This window comes from Salvelinus sp. IW2-2015, unplaced genomic scaffold (genome assembly GCF_002910315.2).
Source record: "Salvelinus sp. IW2-2015 unplaced genomic scaffold, ASM291031v2 Un_scaffold4331, whole genome shotgun sequence".
Classification (NCBI taxonomy): domain Eukaryota; kingdom Metazoa; phylum Chordata; class Actinopteri; order Salmoniformes; family Salmonidae; genus Salvelinus; species Salvelinus sp. IW2-2015.
In genome coordinates this window covers 14,143-20,485 of record NW_019945602.1, presented here as the reverse complement: position 1 = coordinate 20,485, position 6,343 = coordinate 14,143, and the positions used below count along the sequence as shown (strand labels likewise).

The following is a 6,343-nucleotide window of genomic DNA, read 5'->3' as shown; positions in this document are numbered from 1 at the left end:
ATGATGACCTGATACATATTGCAGACACTTATTGTCAATTAATTTATATCACTAAACAGTAAAACTATATCTTTATTTAAACAGGGATACAACAAGAGTCCCGACATTCACAATAGAACATACCCGAAACGCATCGTTAATAACATAAATATTACATCATCTGTGCCACCAGGTTGGAAACGTGTTTCTACCTAAACTATTAGCATCATCTTGACCACCAGGTTTGCAAAACGTGTTACTACCTAAAGTATTAGCATCATCTGGTGACCACCAGTGTTTGGAAAACGTTCTACCTGAAACATTCATCATGTGACCACAGTGTTAAAACGTGAGTCGTACAAAACAACCACGGAACGCCTTTCACCGAAGTCCGCGTGGTCTCTGTTAATTATCGGTTATATTTCACAGGTTAATGACATCTATTCATTTCTGTTATAGGTTTTCTACGTAGAAGCCATATCACGCGGGAGACCCATTGTTCTCACTATATGAGGGACATTCAATGCCTGACCTACTCTTACCTGAATCAATTAAGGTTTCTTGTGATCACACCAAAAACACTATTTTGCTCAAATAGAGATATGAATTAAATTGTGTTAGAACATCCTTTCTGAGTATCAGTAGCGCCGTTTACTGCAATTTTCTGGATTTATCTTGACCAGACAACAGCACTACCTATTTCACTCAACTAGAGACGGAAATAAATGTGTTTCTTTTTAAAAGACGGTCCTGCCGTGTGGACTGTTCGCTCACCTATTCTCATTGTGGTTAACGACGGTTGTTGCTCATTTACCAGGAACGACAAGTGGAAACTATACTTTTCTGATGTATCAATATACTTAGTCATCAATAAAATGCAATGAACTTAAAAATCATACAATGGATTTTCTGGATTTTTGTTTAAGATTCCGTCTCTCACAGTTGAATGTACCTATGATAAAACATTACAGACCTCTACCATGCTTTGTAAGTAGGGAAACCTGCAAACATCGGCAGTGTATCAAATACTTCTTCCCCTACTGTATGTGGCGTTTCTTTGAAAAGATGGGCGTGCTGCATCAACAATACATTAAGGGAAAGGATCCACAGAGGCTGATCCTCTTTCTGCACATCTCTTTATTTACACTGCGCGTTGCCATGGTGAACACCAAATACAGGACATTGAATGCTTCCTAATTGACTCAGTAAAGTACGCATGAGTATTCCTACAGTATCACAGCCAGGTCAAACAGGTGTGTTAGTCAGATTAACCCAGTGTCCAACACTATTGATTATCCTCTACCCCAGTGTATGTGGAGTACTATGTAGGTCTTAGCCATGTTCTCCCTCACTCCTCTCTTCCTCTCCCGCCCTCTCCTCTCTTCCTCCCCTCCCTCACTCCTCTCTTCTCCCCTCCCTCCTCCTCTCTCTCTTCTTCCCCTCCCCTCCTCTCTTCTCCTCCCCTCCCCTCTCTCTTCCTCCCCCTCTTCCTCCCCTCCCTCACTCTCTTCCTCCCCTCCCTCACTCCTCTCTCTCCCTCCTCTCTCCTCCCCTCCCGGCTCCCTCTCCTCCCCTCCTCACTCCTCTCTTTCCCCTCCCCTCCCTTTACTCCCCTCCCCCCCTTCTCGCCTCCCCCCATCCCCGCCCCCCCGCCCAGCTCTCTGCCGGCGGTGTAGAGGAAAAAGAAGAGGAGAAACCGGAGAAAAAAGAATAAAGAAAAGACGGAAACGAAAAAATGACCAGAAAATGAAGAGAAAGACCGGAGAAAAACGAGCAGAAGAGAGAGCCAGAGGAGAAAAGAGAGAGAGAGGGGAGAAGAGGAAGGAAGAGAAAGAGGAGTGAGGAAACATGGCTAAGACCATATACTCCCACATACACGGGAGGATAATCAATAGTGTTGACACATGGTAATCTGACTAACACACCTGTTTGACCTGGCTGTGATACTGTAGGACTACTCATGGTACTTTACTGAGTCAATTCAGGAAGCATTCAATGTCCTGTATTTGTGTTCACCATGGCAACCAGCAGTGTAAATAAAGAGATGCAGAAAGAGGATCAGCCTCTGTGGATCCTTTCCCCTTAATGTATTGTTGATGTCAGCCACGCCCATCTTTTCAAAGAAACGCCACATACAGTAGGAAGAAGAGTATTTTGAACACTGCCGATTTTGCAGGTTTTCCTACTTACAAAGCATGTAGAGGTCTGTAATGTTTATCATAGGTAACTTCAACTGTGAGAAGAATCAAAACAAAAAATCCAGAAAATCACATTGTAGATTTTTAAGTAATTCATTGCATTTTATTGCATGACAATAAGTATTTGATACATCAGAAAAGTATAGTTTCCACTTGTCTTACCTGGTAAATGAGCAACAACCGTCGTTAACCACAATGAGAATAAGTGAGCGAACAGTCCACGCCAGGCAGGACCGTCTTTTAAAAAGAAACACCATTTATTTCCGTCTCTAGTTGAGTGAAATAGGTAGTGCTGTTCTGGTCAAGATAATCCAGAAAATTGCAGTAAACGGCGCTACTGTACACTCAGAAAACGGAATGTTCTAACACAATTTAATCATATCTCTATTTGAGCAATGTAGTTTTGGTGTGATACAAGAAAACCTTAATGATTCAGGTAAAGAGCCTCAGTCAGGCATCTGAATCCCATCATATAGTGAGAACAATGGGTCTCCCTGGCTGATATGGCTTCTACGTAGAAACGCTATAACAGAAAATGAATAGATGTCATTAACCTTGTCAAATATAACCGCATAATTAACACGACCCACCGCGGACCTTCGTGTGAAACGGCCGTTCCTGGTCTGTTTGTTCAACGAGCTCAACGTTTTCAAACATGTGGTCACCAATATGCTATAGTATTATAACGCTACTTCTTGCTGCCGTCTCTCTCTTTCCGTCCCTCCGACCCACCCTCCTCTTCCTAGATAGATAGAGATAGAGAGATATAGATAGAGATATAGAGATAGATAGAGAGATATATAGAGATAGATATATAGAGAGATAGATAGTCATATGAACAGAACAGCATAGTGTACACAGTATAATGTAACACTTCCTCGCCAGCTCTCCTCTCAGTGCAGCAACTATAAGGTACCGTCCCAAATGGCAGCCTATTCCCTACCGTGGACTACACCGTGGACTACACAGCGGACTACACCGGGGACTACACAGTGGACTACACAGCGGACTACACCGGGGACTACACCGGGGACTACACCGTGGGCTACACCGTGGACTACACCGTGGACTACACCGTGGGCTACACCGTGGGCTACACCGTGGGCTACACCGTGGACTACACCGCGGACTACACCGCGGACTACACAGTGAACCAAACAGTGGACTACACAGTGAACCACACAGTGGACTACAAAGTGGACTACACAGTGAACTACACAGTGAACTACACAGTGAACCACACAGTGGACTACACAGTGAACCAAACAGTGGACTACACAGGCAGTAGAGCACTTAAATAAGGAACAGGCTGCCATATAGGACGCAGGATAAAACAAATATAATTTTATTGATTTATTTGACCAGGTCAGTTGACTGAGAACACATTCTCATTTACCCCAACGACTTCAACGACCTGGGGAATAGTTCCAGGGGAGAGGGGGGGGTGAATGAGCCAACTGGAAGCTCATTCCAACTCAGTCAAAAAGTAGTAACAAAACAATACCTCTGAGATGGAGGTGACAGAGAGGTCAGTGTCACTGGTTGATGATGTCATACCGTCCTCGTAGGTCGTCGCCGGAGGGTCGTAGATGGCCAGTTGGTCAAAGGCTTCCTTGGAGAACGGGTGGAACTGATATGAGGGAGAGACACACACACAGGAGGGTTAGGGAGAGGATGTGTGTGYGCTCATCGGCAGCCTAGACTAACGGGATTTGTGGAGTCAAAGTATTTAAAATGTCTGCGTGCTCACCAGCTCGTGGAGGAAGGGGTCCATCCATGCCAGCTGGAAAGGGGTGGAGTTCATCCTGGATGACCCCGCCCCCTCCCTCACTATCACGGCGTGCGATTGGCGAGGTGATGACACGCGGGACGATGTTGACCAATGAGCTGTGGAACACTGCCAGCTCCCATTGTAACCAAGGTTCAGAGGATTTGATTTGTCCAACATTACTGCAAACCTTTTCTCTTGAAAAGACTTGACACTAGCTGCACTAAAATTATTTGGTTGCAACGCTTACTGGTCTGTCCTTCACCATAGAAATATAATTATTATTGTGGTGCATAATTGCCATGGTAAATTGGAATGTTCAGTCAATGAGCATTATGGGTAATCCACCTCTCCTGAATTAAACAAGCATAGAAAGAAAGTGGATGTGCGTTACACTGTCCAAATCTAAACAGATTGGATTATATTCAGCTCTGGATGGTCTGGCTGACTGGTTAGTCAGTAACCGTTTCTACACTCTGTTAGCTACAATAGCGCTGTTATGATTGATTAATTCAGTCTGGAATGGTCTGGCTGCTGGTTAGTCAGTAACGTTTCTACACTCTGTTAGCTACAATAGCGCTGTTATGATTGATTAATTCAGTCTGGAATGGTCTGGCTGACTGGTTAGTAGCATAACCGTTTCTACACTCTGTTAGCTACAATAGCGCTGTTATGGTTGATTAATTCAGTCTGGAATGGTCTGGCTGACTGGTTAGTCAGTAACGTTTTCTACACTGCTAGCTACAATAGTGCTGGCGTGTCAATAATAACTTGTGTTCAGAAAATGACGTGGCGTCACCAGTTGTTTAGATTTGGACAGTGTAACGCACATCCACTTTCTTTCTATGCTTGTTTAATTCAGGAGAGGTGGATTACCCATAATGCTCATTGACTGAACATTCCAATTTACCATGGCAATTATGCACCACAATAATAATTATATTTCTATGGTGAAGGACAGACCAGTAAGCGTTGCAACCAAATAATTTTAGTGCAGCTAGTGTCAAGTCTTTTCAAGAGAAAAGGTTTGCAGTAATGTTGGACAAATCAAATCCTCTGAACCTTGGTTACAATGGGAGCTGGCAGTGTTCCACAGCTCATTGGTCAACATCGTCCCGCGTGTCATCACCTCGCCAATCGCACGCCGTGATAGTGAGGGAGGGGCGGGGTCATCCAGGATGAACCCACCCCTTTCCAGCTGGCATGGATGGACCCTTCCTCCACGAGCTGGTGAGCACGCAGACATTTTAAATACTTTGACTCACAAATCCCGTTAGTCTAGGCTGCCGATGAGCACACACACATCTCTCCCTAACCCTCCTGTGTGGTCTCTCCCTCATATCAGTTCCACCCGTTCTCCAAGGAAGCCTTTGACCAACTGGCCATCTACGACCCTCCGGCGCGACCTACGAGGACGGTATGACATCATCAACCAGTGACACTGACCTCTCTGTCACCTCCATCTCAGAGGTATTGTTTTGTTACTACTTTTTGACTGAGTTGGAATGAGCTTCAGTTGGCTCATTCACCCCCCCTCTCCCCTGGAACTATTCCCAGGTCGTTGAGGTCGTTGGGGTAAATGAGAATGTGTTCTCAGTCAACTGACCTGGTCAAATAAATCAATAAAATAATATTTGTTTTATCCTGCGTCCTATATGGCAGCCTGTTCCTTATTTAAGTGCTCTATTGCCTGTGTAGTCACTGTGTGGTCCACTGTGTAGTCCACTGTTTGGTTCACTGTGTAGTTCACTGTGTAGTCCACTTGTGTAGTCCACTGTGTGGTTCACTGTGTAGTCCACTGTTTGGTTCACTGTGTAGTCCACGTGGTAGTCCACGGTGTAGTCCAGGGTGTGGTCCACTGTGTAGTCCGTGTGTCCTGTGAGTCCACGGTGTAGTCCGCGGTGTAGTCCGCGGTGTAGTCCACGGTGTAGTCCCGGTGTAGTCCCGGTGTAGTCCGCGGTGTAGTCCACGGTGAGTCCACGGTAGGGAATAGGCTGCCATTTGGGACGGTACCTTATAGTTGCTATGTCTACATTCTGTTACACTGGGCCGACTAAGTTCCTCTTGTAGGCGCTGGGCAGGCTCTCAGTTTATCCGGGGTCCTGCGGACCGCGAGGAACGCTGCTCTACTCACACCTAAACAAATAGATAGACGATACGAAGAGATAATACTGAGTGTAACGAGATATAAACGAAGATAGACTAAGAGATGAATATTAGATAGAGATAGATATCTCATAGAGTGTAGGCTGATAGATTACTGCATCATATGAACAGAGACCAGCATAGTGTCGACCAGTAATAGAACTGTTAATCAACCCCTCGCCTAGCACTCTCTACTATATCTATCTCTATATGACTCTCTATCTATCTCTATATCTCTATCTATATCTCTCTA

The 6,343-nt window shown here is 44.9% G+C and overlaps 1 long non-coding RNA gene across 1 annotated transcript in view; it reads right to left on the bottom strand.

Annotated features, from left to right (window-relative positions):
• LOC139026291 (uncharacterized) overlaps positions 1-289 on the bottom strand; it is a 3,232-nt gene extending 2,943 nt beyond the window's left edge. Inside the window, exon 1 of the long non-coding RNA XR_011478054.1 lies at positions 243-289. This is a non-coding gene — a long non-coding RNA (uncharacterized lncRNA). The remainder of the gene's footprint in view (positions 1-242) is intronic.
• Between the last annotated feature and the right edge of the window lie 6,054 nt (positions 290-6,343).